The sequence below is a fragment of the Crocuta crocuta genome, unplaced genomic scaffold, assembly GCF_008692635.1.
Source record: "Crocuta crocuta isolate KB4526 unplaced genomic scaffold, BGI_CrCroc_1.0 scaffold189, whole genome shotgun sequence".
Lineage (NCBI taxonomy): Eukaryota > Metazoa > Chordata > Mammalia > Carnivora > Hyaenidae > Crocuta > Crocuta crocuta.
The window spans coordinates 3,059,241-3,075,196 of NW_027551564.1; positions in this window are offsets into that span (position 1 = coordinate 3,059,241).

Below are 15,956 nucleotides of genomic sequence, written 5' to 3' on the forward strand. Positions count from 1 at the left end.
GTTCCCATTTGATTGCCGGGTCTAAGGGAAAAGAAATATCTTACTGACCTGACGTCTTTCCATTTCTTACCACCCCCTTGAAGACTCGTACATATATTGAGAAGAGTAGGTGAGCCTTTGACTCCTGGCGAAATTTGCAAATTTTGAAATAAGACAGCGTTTCTCAAACTTTAATAGTGCACATCGAACTTCATCATTTCTGCTAGAGCCTCAGACAGCCTATAACATTGACTGGATTTTCTTTGCATTGACTCTTTTTTTAAAAGATGTATTTACTGAAAAATAAAATTTTTAGTCCCATCATAAATGGAAAAATAGTACTGATGGTTGTAAATATAAGGTAACTGTATAGCATAAACAATGAAACAAAAAAATGTTATAAAACGACTCGCAGAAAATGATGTTGCTTCGTAAAGGCTATGTGAATGTAGCCACATGCAGCCAGCTGGGACCAGCAGAGAAATGACCCAGACAGCCCACAGAATCGTGAGAAATAATAAATTCCTGCTCATTTAAACACTGAGTTTAGGGGTAGTTTCAAAGCTAAACCACATCACACTCAATGGCAGCTCTTCTTATACTTTAACATGCATACGGATCACTTGAAGATTTTGTTAAAAGGCAAATTTTAATTCCAAAGTTCTGGGTATGGTTCAAGATTCTTCAGTTCTTACCAGGAAAAGGTGATCCCAATGTCATTAGCCTGTGGACCACATTTTGAGTAGCAACATTTTATAAAAGCATCATCTTTTCCTTTAACTACTTTTGGGGTGTTGTATTCGTTTGCAAGGGCTCCTATAACGAAGTACCACAAACTGGGCAGCTTACATAACATAACTTCTGGAGGCCAGAAACCCAAGATCATGGTGTTGGCACGGTTGCTTTCTGCTAAGATCTCTCTCATTGGCTCGTAGATGGGCACCTTCTCCCTGTGCCCTCACATGGCCTTCCCACTGTGCCGTCTGTGTCTTAATCTCTCCCTGTAAGGACACCAGTCGAATTGGATTAAGGTCCCCCTTAATGACCTTAGTTAACTTTAATTACCTCATTAAAGACCTGTCTCCAAATATAGTCACATTCTGAGGTCCTGGGAGTTGGGGCCTCACCATATGACTGTGGGGGTAGGAGCAGGCACAGAGTTCAACCACATCAGCTATTTGGATAAGTCTCAAGAAGAAATCATGGCATCTGAAACTGGGAATTAAAAGATGACTTGGGGCACCTGGATGGCTCAGTTGGTTACGCATCCAACTCTTTGTTTCGGCTCAGGTCATGATCTCTCAGTTTTGTGGGTTCGAGCCCCGTGTCACTGACAGTGAGGAGCCTGCTTGGGATTCTCAGTCTCCCTCTCTCTCTGCCCCTCCCCCACTTGCACTATCTCTGTCTCTTTCATAATAAATGAGTAAACTTTAACAAAAAATAAGAAATAAATAAAAGATGACTTGAATTTTGTAGCAGCCAAGACGGATAAGGCTTATTTTAGGCCACTGAGCGGACACCTTGCACGCCTGGTCAATTTAGGATGTGCATATAATTTACAAACAGAACGGGGCAAGAAGAGACAGAACCCAACTCACATGCTTCTTCATCCAACACTTTGTGTGTGTGTGGGTCTTTATTTATTTTTTTAATATTTTTTATTTATTTCTAGGAGAGAGAGAGACAGCGTGAGCAGGGGAGGGTCAGAGAGAGAGGGAGATACAGACTCTGAAATAGGCTCCAGGCTCTGAGCCTATTTCTGGCAGTCAGCACAGAGCCCGACGCGGGGCTCGAACCCACAAACCACGAGATCATGACCTAAGTGAAAGTCGGACGCTTAACCGACTAAGCCACCCAGGCGCCCCAGTGTGTGTGTGTTTTTAAAGAGTGCTTCATTGTTGCCAGATACTCTAAATCCACCCACTCTCAGGCCTCTCCCACCAAATTCAATTCCCAGTGTAATGCGAGCACTGCTTCTATTCGCTAAGTGAGAGTGGGACTGGCTTGTGCAATTGCAGAGTGTGTCCCCCTTCATCTGTGGCACTAAACCGATCCCCTCTCCCTAGAGGTGTCCTCGATGCAGCCTGCATCTTTTCAGTCAAAGGCTGCAGGTGCTGGAACATTCCCACGGCTGAAAACCGCCTACGCCACAGCATTGGTATACCCAGGGAAGAAGACAAAAGGCATCTCCTGCCTGTGCTTTTCTCTCAGGCTGACAATAAATAATAATACACTGTATTGACGTAGCACCTTTCTCAAAGGAGCTCAAAGTGCTTTCCAGACATTACCTCACAACATCCCTGTGATCCTAACCTGAGAAGTGGCTCCTAAAAGTATGGCCCTACTCAATCACCACAAGAAATGTAGAAACCAGTGGGTAATATATATTCTTTTAAGGATAAAAGTGGGACTACTTAAATACCACTAAGGGGCTTTATTTATTTATTTATTTATTTATTTATTTATTTTTCTGAGTGCTCAGGTAGCACAGGCAATAAGCATCTAGGACTGGACGATTACGTACTCTTTGGGCATCGCACGTGCCAGTCTGGAGGAAAGAGAAGATGAATGTGCTCTTCGGGCCTGACTCACACGGCTGTGTACCTCAGAGAGCGACCCAGTTGACTATCTACTTCCTATTCAGCCTTTCAGGTATTTACAAGAGGTCTACGGAACTACTGTGTTCACAAAAGCCAGCAGCAATGGTGAAAACGGAAGGATGTATTGAGCCACGAAATTGCAGCTGCTAACGGCCCCTATGTCTACTCTTTTCCTTACCCCGGTGCTCTGGGAAATACACACTTTCACACTGAGACGAGACGACAATCCCTTTCTCCTCCTGCGTTCCTTTCAAGTCTCTCTAGAAGGCGAGGCTTGAAGGCTGCTTGAAGACTGAAAACTTTGTCTGAGAGAGCCGTGCTACAACCTCCAGGCCAGTCCCAGACAAGAGCCCCAGTTCCGGGGCCTCACAAACCCAGCTTCCAATTCTGATTGTTACTTACAAGCTATGTGACTTTGGACAAGCAGGCAAGCAGCTTTGCTCCTTTAGGTGGCCAACTGCCATCTATGAAAGAACAATGATGCCTACGTCAGGGGGCTAGTAAGATATTACCTAGAACCATGCATGTCAAGGGGTGAATGTCATCGTCCCTTGCACATCTCCGTTCTTCAATAAAGATGCAATAAGCTTACACAATAGCCATCACAATCATTACTATTTCCCATTTTATCCATGAAGTTAGAAAGGATTGGAGGAGAAAGCAGAGAATCGGGGCCCCTTGCCCTCTGAACTTCCTACCCCCTAATGGCAAGATAAAGAATGGCACTTGGGCCCACATCTCTCATGATGTCAAAGAGAATTTTGTTGGGTTTTGTAACACGCTGCAAAAATGCCACTACCCTCCCACTGCAGTTTTACAAAGTAGTGCTTTCTGACACAGGTTTTCAGAGTTCACCTCCAGTACGAATCCACCAAGTTAGGGCTGGATGAATACTTGGATAATACTTGGATGAAGCACGCCGAGAGTGATAAGCTGCAGGTGCAGATTCAGGCTCACCCGGACAACATGTTGACGTGAGGACTCTGCTGGAAGATGCTGAAACCAGGACTGCGGCCTTGGAGAGGGTGGAAGAGCTGGAGGAGAACATTTCTCATTTGTCTGAAAAGCTGAAAGACACAGAGAATGAAGCCATGTCCAAGATCGTGGAACTGGAAAAGCAGCTGACGGGGAGGAACAAGGAGCTGGATGTCATTCGAGAAATCAACAAAGACGCAAATACCCAGGTTCACACATTAAGGAAAACGGTCAAAGAAAAAGAAGAAGCCATTCAAAGACAGTCTACCCTGGAAAAAGATTCATGAACTGGAGAAACAAGGGACCATTAAAATTCAGAGAAATAAAAACAGTAAGTCCAACTTTAGGCAAAATTGAATTTCAAAACAAAACTATAGAGAAAAATAGCTACACTTTCCTTGTTAGTTTAAAACGAGAACCCCTTCTTAGCTACTGATTCCGATCAATTGAGAACTTGAGTTCCCATTTCCTCTAACAGGCTGAGCTAGAGATTTTTCTATTCCGGGGTCATACTTCTTGTAAATAATGGAAAGTGGCCTGTGTAATGATACATACCCGAGTTAGAAACTATTATTTTCTCTGTCTTGAAAACCCTTGATGGTATTTACATTCTAAATTAAACTGAACACTGTATATTGATTTTAATATGTTAAGATGAAATTCAATTTCATGACGACTGCTAACATCACAGAGCATGTAGGATCAATGTGTTTGCTGATTTCCTGCTTACTACCAATATCTCCCCAAGGGTTTGATACAAGATTTACAAGAATATTGTTCCTCAAGATGTGTGCATAAATATACTATCAAATAAGCTACGGTGCATTGCACATTAGGCACTGAATGATGTGTTTGCCACGTTTTAATCAGCCTGGCATAAATGCTGACACATCCTTTGCAGAGTTCACTGTAGTCAGTCCACCTAGTGAAGCTCGGTGCTTTTCCCCTAGGAAAGAGCTGGCAGGCAAGGGATCCCTGCGACTGCTCTTAGAATTCATCCTCCTCCCAAAGGAGGAAGTGCATTTCAGTGAAGGCAGAGCTATGCGTGTGCAGATCCCACTGCTGAGATGGCAGCAGGCCCAATGACCAATTAGGTACCAGGAAGTATGCGTGTGCGTGCGTTGATCAAGCTCCATAAAGCCTCCCTTTGACAACCAGAGCAGCACTCTAATGCAGTGATGTGGGCTTGGGCCTCGAGACCAGCACTAGGATCGAGTCCAGATTACATCATTTACCCACTGGGTGATCTCAGGCAAATTACCTAACCTATCTGTGACTCGACGTCCTCCTCTGAAAAATGGGAGGAATTATAATTGGTACCATATAGGGTCGTGAAGATTTCATAAGACAAGATACATAAAACCCTCCCCTTAGTTCTGGGCACCAAGGAAGAGCTCAATAAGTAGCAGCTATTATTGTTCGATAAAACTCAGCCATTCAAAGAAAAATTTTTATTGAGTCCTCGTTATAAACAAGACACTATATAGACACTTAGGGAAATGCAAAGATAAACCTACCTTGGAAGGGCTTACCTTCTAGGTGGATAGATGAATAACATAAATATCCATAATTGATAATAAAACATGACAAAATGCCAAAAGAGAGGTATAAAGAGCTATGGGAGTTCACAAGGTAAATAGATTACTTCCTGCTGGGAAGATCAGGGAAGCCCTCTTGAAAAGGATGCCATTGGGTTTTGAGCCCAGAAAAACGAATGGAATTCTAACCTGCAGAAAGTTAAATGTGCAGAGGAATAAAGATACAGAAGTAAGAATATGATACACAGAGAGAGATGTACAGCTGTTCTGGTTGTCTAGAGGTGTATGTGGCAATCTAATGGAAAAGAGATTTAGAAAATAGATTGGAGGAAAACAACCCCACTGAAGGCCACGTTCAAGAGTCTGGTCTCTGTCTGGTATGAAATAGGGGAGTCTGAGGTTTGCTCCCACTGAGGAAAAAGCTGAGCTGAACTCCACAGCAGGAAAAGCAAGCTGGAGCAAACACTCATTCAGCACGTGCCTGGCACTGTCCAGAGTGCTTTACGTGCATCGACCTCTGTAGTCTACATACGGGGAGTACTATTATTGCTGCCATTTCACCCACGAGGAATCCAAGACACAGAGAAATTAAACCAACTGCCCAAGACTATAGAGTCAGGAGCTGACAGCGGCAGGATTTGACTCCAGGTACGTGGCTGCAGCACCGATGCTCTGGGCCACTAACCCCACAGTCTGCTGCTCCAGGAAGAGATGGGAGTAGCCAGGGGAGGCCAGTATCCGAAGGCATCTGAGACAGAAGAGCCTGAAGTAACACAGTGAAAGCAGAATCATGGTGCAGAGAGACAGCTCTGAGGACTTTAACAAGGGTAAAACTGATCGGACTTAGCGATGAGATTTGTTTCACGTAGCAAGACAATGAGAACAAGGAGTCAAATGTGGCCAACTTTTGGCTGGCCACAAAGGTGGTACAAAAGCACGAAGACTGGGTGACCTGATGCAATATTTGCTTACCTATCTACAAAAGTAAAGATTTAAAGTTATTTAGGATTAATTGAGATACAGAATGTTTGTAGTAGTGACTGATACATAGGAGCCATTCAATAGACGTCCATTCCCTTTCCTGCTGAAACGATCAGTAAGCAAGGATGAGAGGACAGGATGGAGGAGGAAGATGCTACCAGAGGCTTAACTTCCCCTCTGGCCAGAGCTGCTCTGTCTGTAGAAATGCCGCAGGGGACTTGCAGGGGAAGGCAGGGGTTCAGAAGCAGACATTGAGTTTGCAGTTGGCCCCAGGATCTCTGTCTGCATGGGGAGGGTGGAACAGGAAGGAGAGAAACGAAGATGGCGGAAGGGAATGCTACTGTGGCTCTACCATGGGGTTGACCTGATAGCAGGGCTTGTGGCAAAGGTATGTAAAATAAGAGGGTGGTGCCTGTGTGCAAACTTCCTTTACAAACTCCTAGGCGACACATGGGAGATGCCTTTGACCACACACCCACAATTGTGACCTTGTAACTAATATGGAACATAAACTTCAAATATTGAAAAGGGCAATGGATTTTAAGCTCATTTGAGAGACGCTCTGGAGCCTCATGCCATAAGGGAGTCCTTCCTTAATAGACTTCACAGCTGAACCAGTTGGCCATTTTAATTACTGGATTCAGGAGGTTGAAGCAGAAACCAAGGAGAAGGGTCACAGAATTGATGAGACTAGATCAATTCTATAGTCCGAGTCCCAGGGCAGTGAAACAACCTGTAAAAGAATCGAACCTACAGCCTCTTCCATGGACTGTACTGCCGAATTGGCTGAACTATGGTGAAGAGAGTAACAGGGAAATTGTTGCTCAAAAATACAAGAGATTATGAACTTTCTGAAATGGGCAAAAGAGGGAAGAAATTCGCTTTGAGAGAAAGCTGGAAAAAGCTTATGGGCAATCACCTACTGAACGGAATAAAAGGCTCCAACCTCAGAACACCTCAGAAAGACACCTCAGAAACATCAAGAGAGGCTTACTGAGTTCTCTGTATGCCTCAGAGAAATGAACCAGATTTTTTAAATGACTAAAACAGTGGGCCTGAGTCACCCTCAGATTCCAAAGCAGCAGAGATGATGTATAACCAGTACTCCAGAATTCTCCAGTGAAGGACTCCCCATAAGCGCCCCCATCATGCCTCATTCTAGGACTCACACCACTTTATTCATGATGGTTTTCTCTTGGCCAGCCTGGATTCCCATGCTTTGTCTTTAGATCTGAAATTCTTGTGAATCAACCACCACAGACCTCACCACTGAGTGCCTCAGCTGATGACTCTAGCTCACCACTGTGGCCAGGGTGTTGAGATCATTCTTCAGGAGAAGTTCTCAGAGTATTACCCCGGGAGTCCCTGAGACACCCTCCTGGGACCCACAGAGACCTCTCTTTTCCAATTATGTATCCCTGTCAGGCTGGATTTTCTTTATACGCTTCAGTCAAAAGGCCATATTGCAACACACTGAATACAGAGGCGGATACAGAAATCCAACTGTCATTTACAAAGACTGACATTGCAAAAGTTTTGTGAAAATTGCAAATCACTACTCTTCACAATTTTTTGGAAAATATAATTATTTTATTATTTATAATAATTAATTATGTGAAGGATTTATCATGTTATTTTTAAACAAATTAAAATATCTTCTAAGTTCTTGGTTTTCATTGCTAACATGGTTAATATCAATAGTCCTAACCTATCCAAAAAAAAAAAAAAAAGAAAAGAAACTCTTTGGGGCCCTCAATAGTTGAGAAAGTAAAAAGATTCTTAAAAGTTTGAGATCTGCTATTCTGAATAGATGTTGTTTGTTCAGTTTTCCACATTGGCTGAGATTTCATCTTGGCTGTGAGGATAAGATTCTTCAGACACATACATTATAGAAAACAACTGTCAGGGGATTGTGGGGGAGCTCCTCATTCTGGTAATACAGCTAATGAGTCAATGGTCTTTTGGTAAATAAATACAATGCCATTTTTCCATACTCTTTCAACTTTTTTAAGGAACCAAAAATATAACCACAATTTACAAAAACTGCCATAAATCTCAAAGTTCTAACCACTAGTGGAATTATTTTCAGATACTTGGCTAACTACAGGCTCTAGTCCTAGCCAGTCTATATTATTTGAGGGTCAGTAGCTAAAGTGCAAGGGCTATGTACCAATCTACCATTTATTGCATACAATCTACCATTTTATTGCATCTTGAGCAATGATTTCTAAGTTATCTATTCTTGAGTCCCACCTAGATCTCCTGATGTGGAATCTCCCTGTGTGAATCCATGAAAACTTCGTTTTCTTATAAGGGCCCCAGGTGATAGGTGCAGCCAAGTTTGGGAACTAAGGATATTTTTCCTGAGCCAAAGCTCTCAAATTTCGCCACCCTAATTCATTTCTTTCCTTTCTTGCAGGGCAGTAGCTTTGACAAAGTTTTCGTGACTCACTCCTATATACTCTCACTACCAGTTTTCCATTCTTACTCTCTCACTTAAGCTTCTAACACATTTTAATTCATGAGAAACAGTTGTTTTGCTCCAGTCATTACTAATTTTCCATTGGATTCCATCTCTCCCCATGAGAGATGATCTTTGCATTTTATTTACAAAGGGGTCAGATAACTGTGCCACATAATGCACAAGTTAAACATGGTTGTAAGTAACAAAATATAATCTACAATAGGATAGTCAAGGTTATGGTCATTAGGCCTTGGGAACAACAGAAAGAGAGGGAGGGATGGGGGGAGGGAGGAAGAGAGAGGGAGGGGAAGGAAGGAAGGAAAAGATAGATGAAGTTGAAGATCTATCAGAACTGGAAGCAGTAACAACCAAGATAGGAAGAGCTGGGACACTGAATATTTGCTTTTAAATGCTTCCCAGAGGATCCCTGGTGGATTTGTCCCAGGATCATCCACTCTAATGTTCAAGCCATAGTTCCTTTGAGGAGGAAGAGGGATATACTCATTTAGTTAAACCGTGGACGTGGACTCCAAGAAACGAACTCTGGCCTCCCTTACGGCTGGTACTTGCAACCGACCTTAGCTTTGATACCATACAAAGGTTTGCTTTTTTTTGTTTGTTTGTTTCATGTTTCGCTTTTGTTTTTCTTACTATATACGTCATTATGGGAGAAACAGAGGAGAGCAAAGCAGAGCGAGCATCCCTGAATGTACTGGGTAACCGAGTTATCTTCAAAGGCCTGGGTACCATGGTGGTAATAAAGGCCTTTGATTTGTTTTAAATTATTTATACTTCGCTCATTTTTTAAGTAGACATCTAATTTATAATAGAAACAGACTTGTGGAGGAGACCATCCATTGAGCACTCTGTGTCAGCACGGGTCTGCTTCCTGCAGAACATTTCGGAGTGCTCCCGCTCGCAGACACTCTGTCTAAGTCGGCTCCTGCCCCGGCTAATGTACTGTGGTGCCAGATCGCCGTGCAGAACAGGAAAGCGGCAGCGGTATTAATAGCACAAGGGCGCAGAATCCCGGGGATGGGGCTCGACTGCTCACTCTGGAAGACAACCTCACATTCATATTGACTTGCTCTGGAAAAGTATTTCCCGAGACCCTTTCTCAGGCCCCCGCCTTGTTCCCCATTATGCCATTACCAAGTTAAGGCTTTCGGTTGTCATTGATGGAGAGGTGGGGATGCCATAGCTTCTAAGTGCTTCTGGAAAGTGCTGACTTGGCAGCCTAGGAACGGAGGGTTTTATGTATCCCCAGAAGAGGCGGAACGTAAGCAATGGTAGCTGGAGCTTTCCACATTGACTTGCCAACAGATTTCAAACTTGCTTGGTAAAGCTTAATTCTGGACTTTTAGTCTGAGAGCCCGGAGAGCTGATACTGAATTGCAAGGTGTGATGGTACAGCTAGCCAAGCCCATATTAATTTCTCAGCATCCAAAGAACAGCCAGAAATTATTATCTTGCCTACTTAATGCTTCCTGCCACTATTCCTAGAAACGCTCTACTGATGGCTTTCAAATACCCATTCGATTTTTAAAAATACCATCAGGTTAAGGTGTGACATTTTAACTCCTTAGATGAGAGCCAAAACGTACGCACATAAATTATATTTGTGGAGATGCCTGCAGTAATAAACCAAAAATAATTTATAGAAAAAATTCTCTAAGACCTATCTCTCCTCTCCTTTCACCCCCCACATCCCTGAGGGAGAATGGAGAAGAGTGATCAAGGCGTAGTCAAAATTTATCGACAGAAAAATCTTTGAGACAAGGAAGTGAACATGACAGAGCTGTGGCTAAAATCCCTTGGGAACTGCCTTTTGGAAAATTCTGATTCTGCACTTTTATTCTAATCTCTAAACAACGTAAAACAAGCTTCCTGCTCAGAATAATAGTATTAAATTAAAAGTATAAACAATTAGTAGAAATATATAGGCTGAGAAACCATTAAATTTATTCCTTAAGCAGGTTTATTACTTTTCTGCATACTTGCATGAAAATTTTTCTTCTACCAATTTGACATAAAATAGCCAGGATCAGATTTATTCAGCTTATCAATACCATTATTTTGTACTGTCAGGTATTCAGAATATTCTTTGGGAAGCAGGTATAGTTCCTCAAAAAGCAGACTCTCCCCTCCCCCCTCCCGCCGACTCATCAATGTTGAGCAATTACTTTGTTTGTTGAAAAATAAGCTGTCTTATATCAAAGGCTCTGCTGCTCCTATAGTGATTTAGAATTCAAATGTGGCTAATTTATAAAACAACCACATATCACTGTTCACAGCAGGACTCAGGTACTTAAAACAAACTCCACTCCTGAACACAGTTCCCTTCTTTTCCTGGGCCTCTTGCTTGCTTTCAGGAAAATCTCTAACGGATACTAAGAACACTTCCTTTCTTCCAGCCTTCACAGGAAAACCATATCATATTTTCCCTTCATGTCCAGCTACCCCAGACCAGGTCAGAACACAGCCGCTTGCGTTTTGGTTGCTTGAGAGGGTTCTCAGCCACTGACCGAGGGTGCAGTTGATGAGTGCTCTTGGTTTTCGCCCAGTACATTTAGACAAATAGCAAACCAGGCCCGGGCACTGGCTGGAAAGCAAGAGCAGAAGACAGAAACAGTGGGCACAATATAACCTGCTTTAGGGTGTGTGTCTCCTAAGTCGGAGATGAGCTTTGCAGTGTGTGCTAAACAAAATGGGAGGCACAATCCTTGCTCAAAGAAGAAAAAGGACACTGGGAGTTTTTCAAAAGGGATTTTAACAGAGATTCACAGCCAGAGGGACCGATGGGAAAGGGAAGGGGTGAGAGGGAGAGACGGTGGGGAGCGTCAACGGACATGACTGGGATGTTATGCACTTAGCTCTGGGCCTCCGAGCGAGTCATGTTTTCCAGACCTCTGGATGCTTGCATAGAAGCCGGGGGCGAAGACACCTGCCTTAGAGAGTTCCCAGGGGCAAGGAAGAAAGTCTGTGAACATTTGTTTGTTGTGTTTGGTACACAACCCCCCCACCCCCCATTGAATTATCATCATCTCCTCTTTCCCTTCCTCTTCTTGCAATTTTGCCTTTTTTCCTTTATTCTTTCTTCTCAGTTAGGGTTTTTGTTTTTGTGGTTGTTTCCCATCCAAAGTCCTACGCCTACCTTGATAACTGTTTCTTTCGTCAATCAGCACCTGAGTTACAATTTTCTCCTTGACTTCATCATCCATCTGGTGCCAGACGCATGACTGCCTGATCCTCAAACAGTTCAGACACACGATTCCACATTACTGAACTTGCTCAGAAGTTGCTCGCTGCGTTCACATTCTCTCCTACACACAGTCTGGAGCCTAGCATTTCCCTAAGCAAGAAGGACGGAGAGAGGGAGGGGGATGGGGGTGAGAGGAGGAGCAAAGAGGAGAAATCAGTGTTCGTGGTCTTGTGCCCGGATGTTAATGCTATTTGAAGGAATAAGCTGATGGGTCATGAAGAATGGATCCACGCAAATGAACCCAGGTGAAGACTGAGCTGTTGGCCTCGAAAAACACAGGAAGCAGGGCAGCACGTGGAAATCCTGGTGAAGGGCACACCGTTTCCTGCAGTTGCTGTGTCAGAATTATTCTGTTCCAACCATCTTTTCTCATTTATCATTCAATCCAAGATGAAAACCTCAAAGGATGGAGGAGGGTCTGGTTGGACTTAGACCTGTGTAGGCCACAAAGACACTATGATTTACTTGTCCTCCAGGACCACAGAGAACAGGCAGGGAATGCCATACAGGAAAATTAGGTGCTGTTACCAAGCAAGAGGAAGAAAGAGAAAGGGAGAGTATTTGGGGGAGCCTAGGCCGGACTACCAAAACCCACAAATCTCCACTTGGCCATACAGAAGATTTTCACCTTGGAACTCAATTTGGTGGTCTCTCCTTCCTTTAAAAAATACTGATTAATATGTTTTTCACTTTGCTCCAATTATGATCAAATATATGTAAAACACAGTAGGACTCAGCCACCTTGTTCTGACTTATGCCTAAAATAGCATAAGCTCTTTAGCTGCCACACTTCATGTTATTCGTTTACATAAGTGTGAGGTCTGCTGAAACCCCTAAGCCTTTTTCATAGGAAGTGTGGTGAGGCTGGGTCTTGCTAGCATTCTTGTATGTGAGCAACTGATGTTTCAACTTAAATATGGAATTTTACATTTATCCCTATTAAATTACATCATTAGTTATAGTCCACCAGGACTTATTCAAAAATCGTAATCCTGTTATCCAGTAATCTGCCACCCCTCCAGCGTGGAGACATCATGTGCAGATTATGAGCTTCTCTATAAGGTGGTGATGTGGGGGGTGGGGGGGAGGCAGTCAGCCTTGGTTCCCATCCACCCTTCAGCGATTTATTAACTCTGCAAACTTGAGCAAGTTTCTTAATCCTTCTGTGTCTCAGTTTTCTCATCTGTAAATAAAGGATAATATTACCTGCCTTGTAATATCTTTTCTTAAAAGGAGATTATTTAATTCATGTAAAAAGCGAAGCATGTAATTCATACTCAATAATTTTTAGTGAATATGATATTGCCTGTGTATATCTAAACCAGTGATGAAGATGTATAGATCAGAATCCTGGCAGAGCCTTTTTTCCATAAGGACTATTCTTTGCATATCATTGAAAATTCTTTATTTTATTTTTTGTAATGTTTTATTTATTTCTGAGAGAGAAAGACAACATGAGCAGGGGAGGGTCAGAGAGAGAGGGAGACACAGATTCCGAAGCAGGCTCCAGTCTCTGAGCTAGCTGCCAGCACAGAGCCTGACGCAGGGCTCGAACCCACGAACCATGAGATCGTGACCTGAGCCGAAGTCAGATGCTTAACTGGCTGAGTCACCCAGGCACCCCATATAATTGAAAATTCTTGACGAATCATCTTCTGCTTTGTCAACCTAAATCTAAAAATAGCATTAACATTTAGCTGTGTTTCCTTATGTCATTTTATAGGATGCTGGTCTGTATATCCACTCCCATTGTGGATATACATCCAGAGCAGGCTCCCCAAAGGCTATTGTAGACATAAGTACAAGTCTTTGCTTCTAGTCCTTGCTCTTCAAGTCTTAACTCAGCGAATATAGGCCAGTCATTTAACCTCCCTGGATCTCATCTGCCTCATAAGAAAGAAAGGAAGGAAGGAAGGAAGGAAGGAAGGAAGGAAGGAAGGAAGGAAGGAAGGAAGAAAGAAAGAGAGAGGGGGGGAGGGAGGAAGAAGGAAAGAAAAGGAGGAAAGAAAGGGAGGAAGAAAGGAAGGGAAAGAAGAAAGGGAGAGAAGAAGAAAAGAAATTGTTGAATCAGATTTGATTTTCTTTAAAGTCCAAGTTACTTTTAAAATTCTTCGTAAAACTCCTTCATGTCTAAATATATCGCACAACAATCAAAACTTCCTGTGGCTCTGCCTGGTCTTCTGTGGGGTTTTGCCATCACGTGGGTAACGTGTTTGGGCCACTGGGCCTCATCCTGCCATTGTGACTGGGAGACTGTCAGTGAAGAATTCGTGCTATCCGCACAGCCCTTCAAAGTGCTTCAGACACCAAGGGTGTTTGTGAAACCCTCAAATGGAAATCAGACTCCTAAACACTGTTCTGGATTTACTGTATCAGTATTTCAGGCTGTGTGTGGGGGGGACTAGAAACTGGTAATTTAATAAGCTCCCAGGTGAGTCACAACAATTTGATAACTACTGACCGACAGAAGACTACACACCCCACAGGGAATTCGCAAATGTTTGTTGGGTGAATCGATCCTCTGGATATAAAGAGAAAGATGGGAGGAATTGCACATGGCTACTTGACTTCGTGTCTGCCAGATCAGAGCTGCACCAAGTGGATAACACGTGGGTACCCATTCACTCCTCAGATGCTGCATCTGTGATATCTTAGGCAGAGGCATTCAAACCACAGAATCCACTCTTAGAAATTAGCGCTGGAAAACACTTTCCAAAATAGTCAGAGATGAACCTCCCCATCAGGGATTTCCTAAGTCACTTCTGCTTTAGAAAATAGATCATCTTTTCTCTCTGGCTCTCGATAATACATTAGAGATTCTGCAACTAAAGCAAGGCCATTCTTCCAAAACCTCAGTCAAAGCACTTTGAGGACACCACACAGCACTGAGCCACCAACATGCTATGCAGGACCACAGGCGCCTTGGGGGGAACAGTGAGGCGGTGAAGGAGAAAACCTCCCCAGAGAGCGGTAATCCAGGAGAAGCACCAGGCTCGTCTACAAAGGCTTAGTCAAAAGCTCTGAGTTCTCACACACGCACTTTTTAATTGAAACCTTCAGTTCCCTGACTTTGATGATCTGCATCCTTGCTTTATAATCAATTCTTGAATATCATGGAAGGATGCTAAACGGCTAACTAATGGCTTTCCAGCGTTACGGATGGTAAGTGCGGCAGTACACTTGCGCCTGTTCTGCGGACAGATGTCGTATTCTCACAACTGTCAAAACGGTCTTTCCATTTCCATTTATACTAGATTCCATTTGGCAATCAGCTGTGTAAAATTTGGTGATCCTCTTCAAGGGGTGAGAGAGGAAAGAATATTTATTGGTCCCTCTGAATTCAGTCCTCTCAATCTATTTATTAAGGTTAATAAATCTGGGCAGGGAGCAATGAAAGAAGCCTGAAGTCAGGACAATGTCCTCTGTCCTTTAATTTTTTAATAAAATTTTAAGTTTATTTATTTTGAGAGAGAGAGCACACATGCACACAAGCAGGGAGGGACAGAGAGAGGGAGAGATAGAATCTCAAGCAGGCTCTGTGCTGCACAGAGCCCAATGTGGGGCTTGATCTCACAAACCAAACTGTTGAGATCATGACTGAGTCACCCAGACGCCCCTAATTTTTTTAATCATGCTGGTTAATCTTTACCATCACCCCTCCCCCAAGGTCTTGAATGCCTTTTCTCAAGACAAACTGCTCTCTACTCAAAATCTGTTTCTTTGCCAGCAGGCAGTCACACCACTGAAGCGGGTGGGAAGGGAGATTTTGTTAAGGATATTTGCACAATTGAACTTTGTCTCTATTTTTTTTATTGAGGTAGAGTATTAAAATCATCGGTGGGATTGCCCAGCCTTAATTATTAAGTAAGTTTTTAGGAAAATATTTAGTTTTATTGCTTTCAAGTAGCTGCAATGGCTATATTTAACACTTAGATGTACTTTAATGAATAGATATTAGGTTTTCATCATGTCTCCTTCTCTTCTAAAAGCTGCCTGTATTCTTAAAAGGGTTTTAAATGGTACTTTCTGATCCTGTTTACACTATCAATTTTCTTATCAAACACTTCATTCATTGTTAATATAAAGATAAATTTAACCCCAGGTATGATCATCATAACTTCCAAATAATTGGAAGAAAATTTAAAAAAAATTTTTTT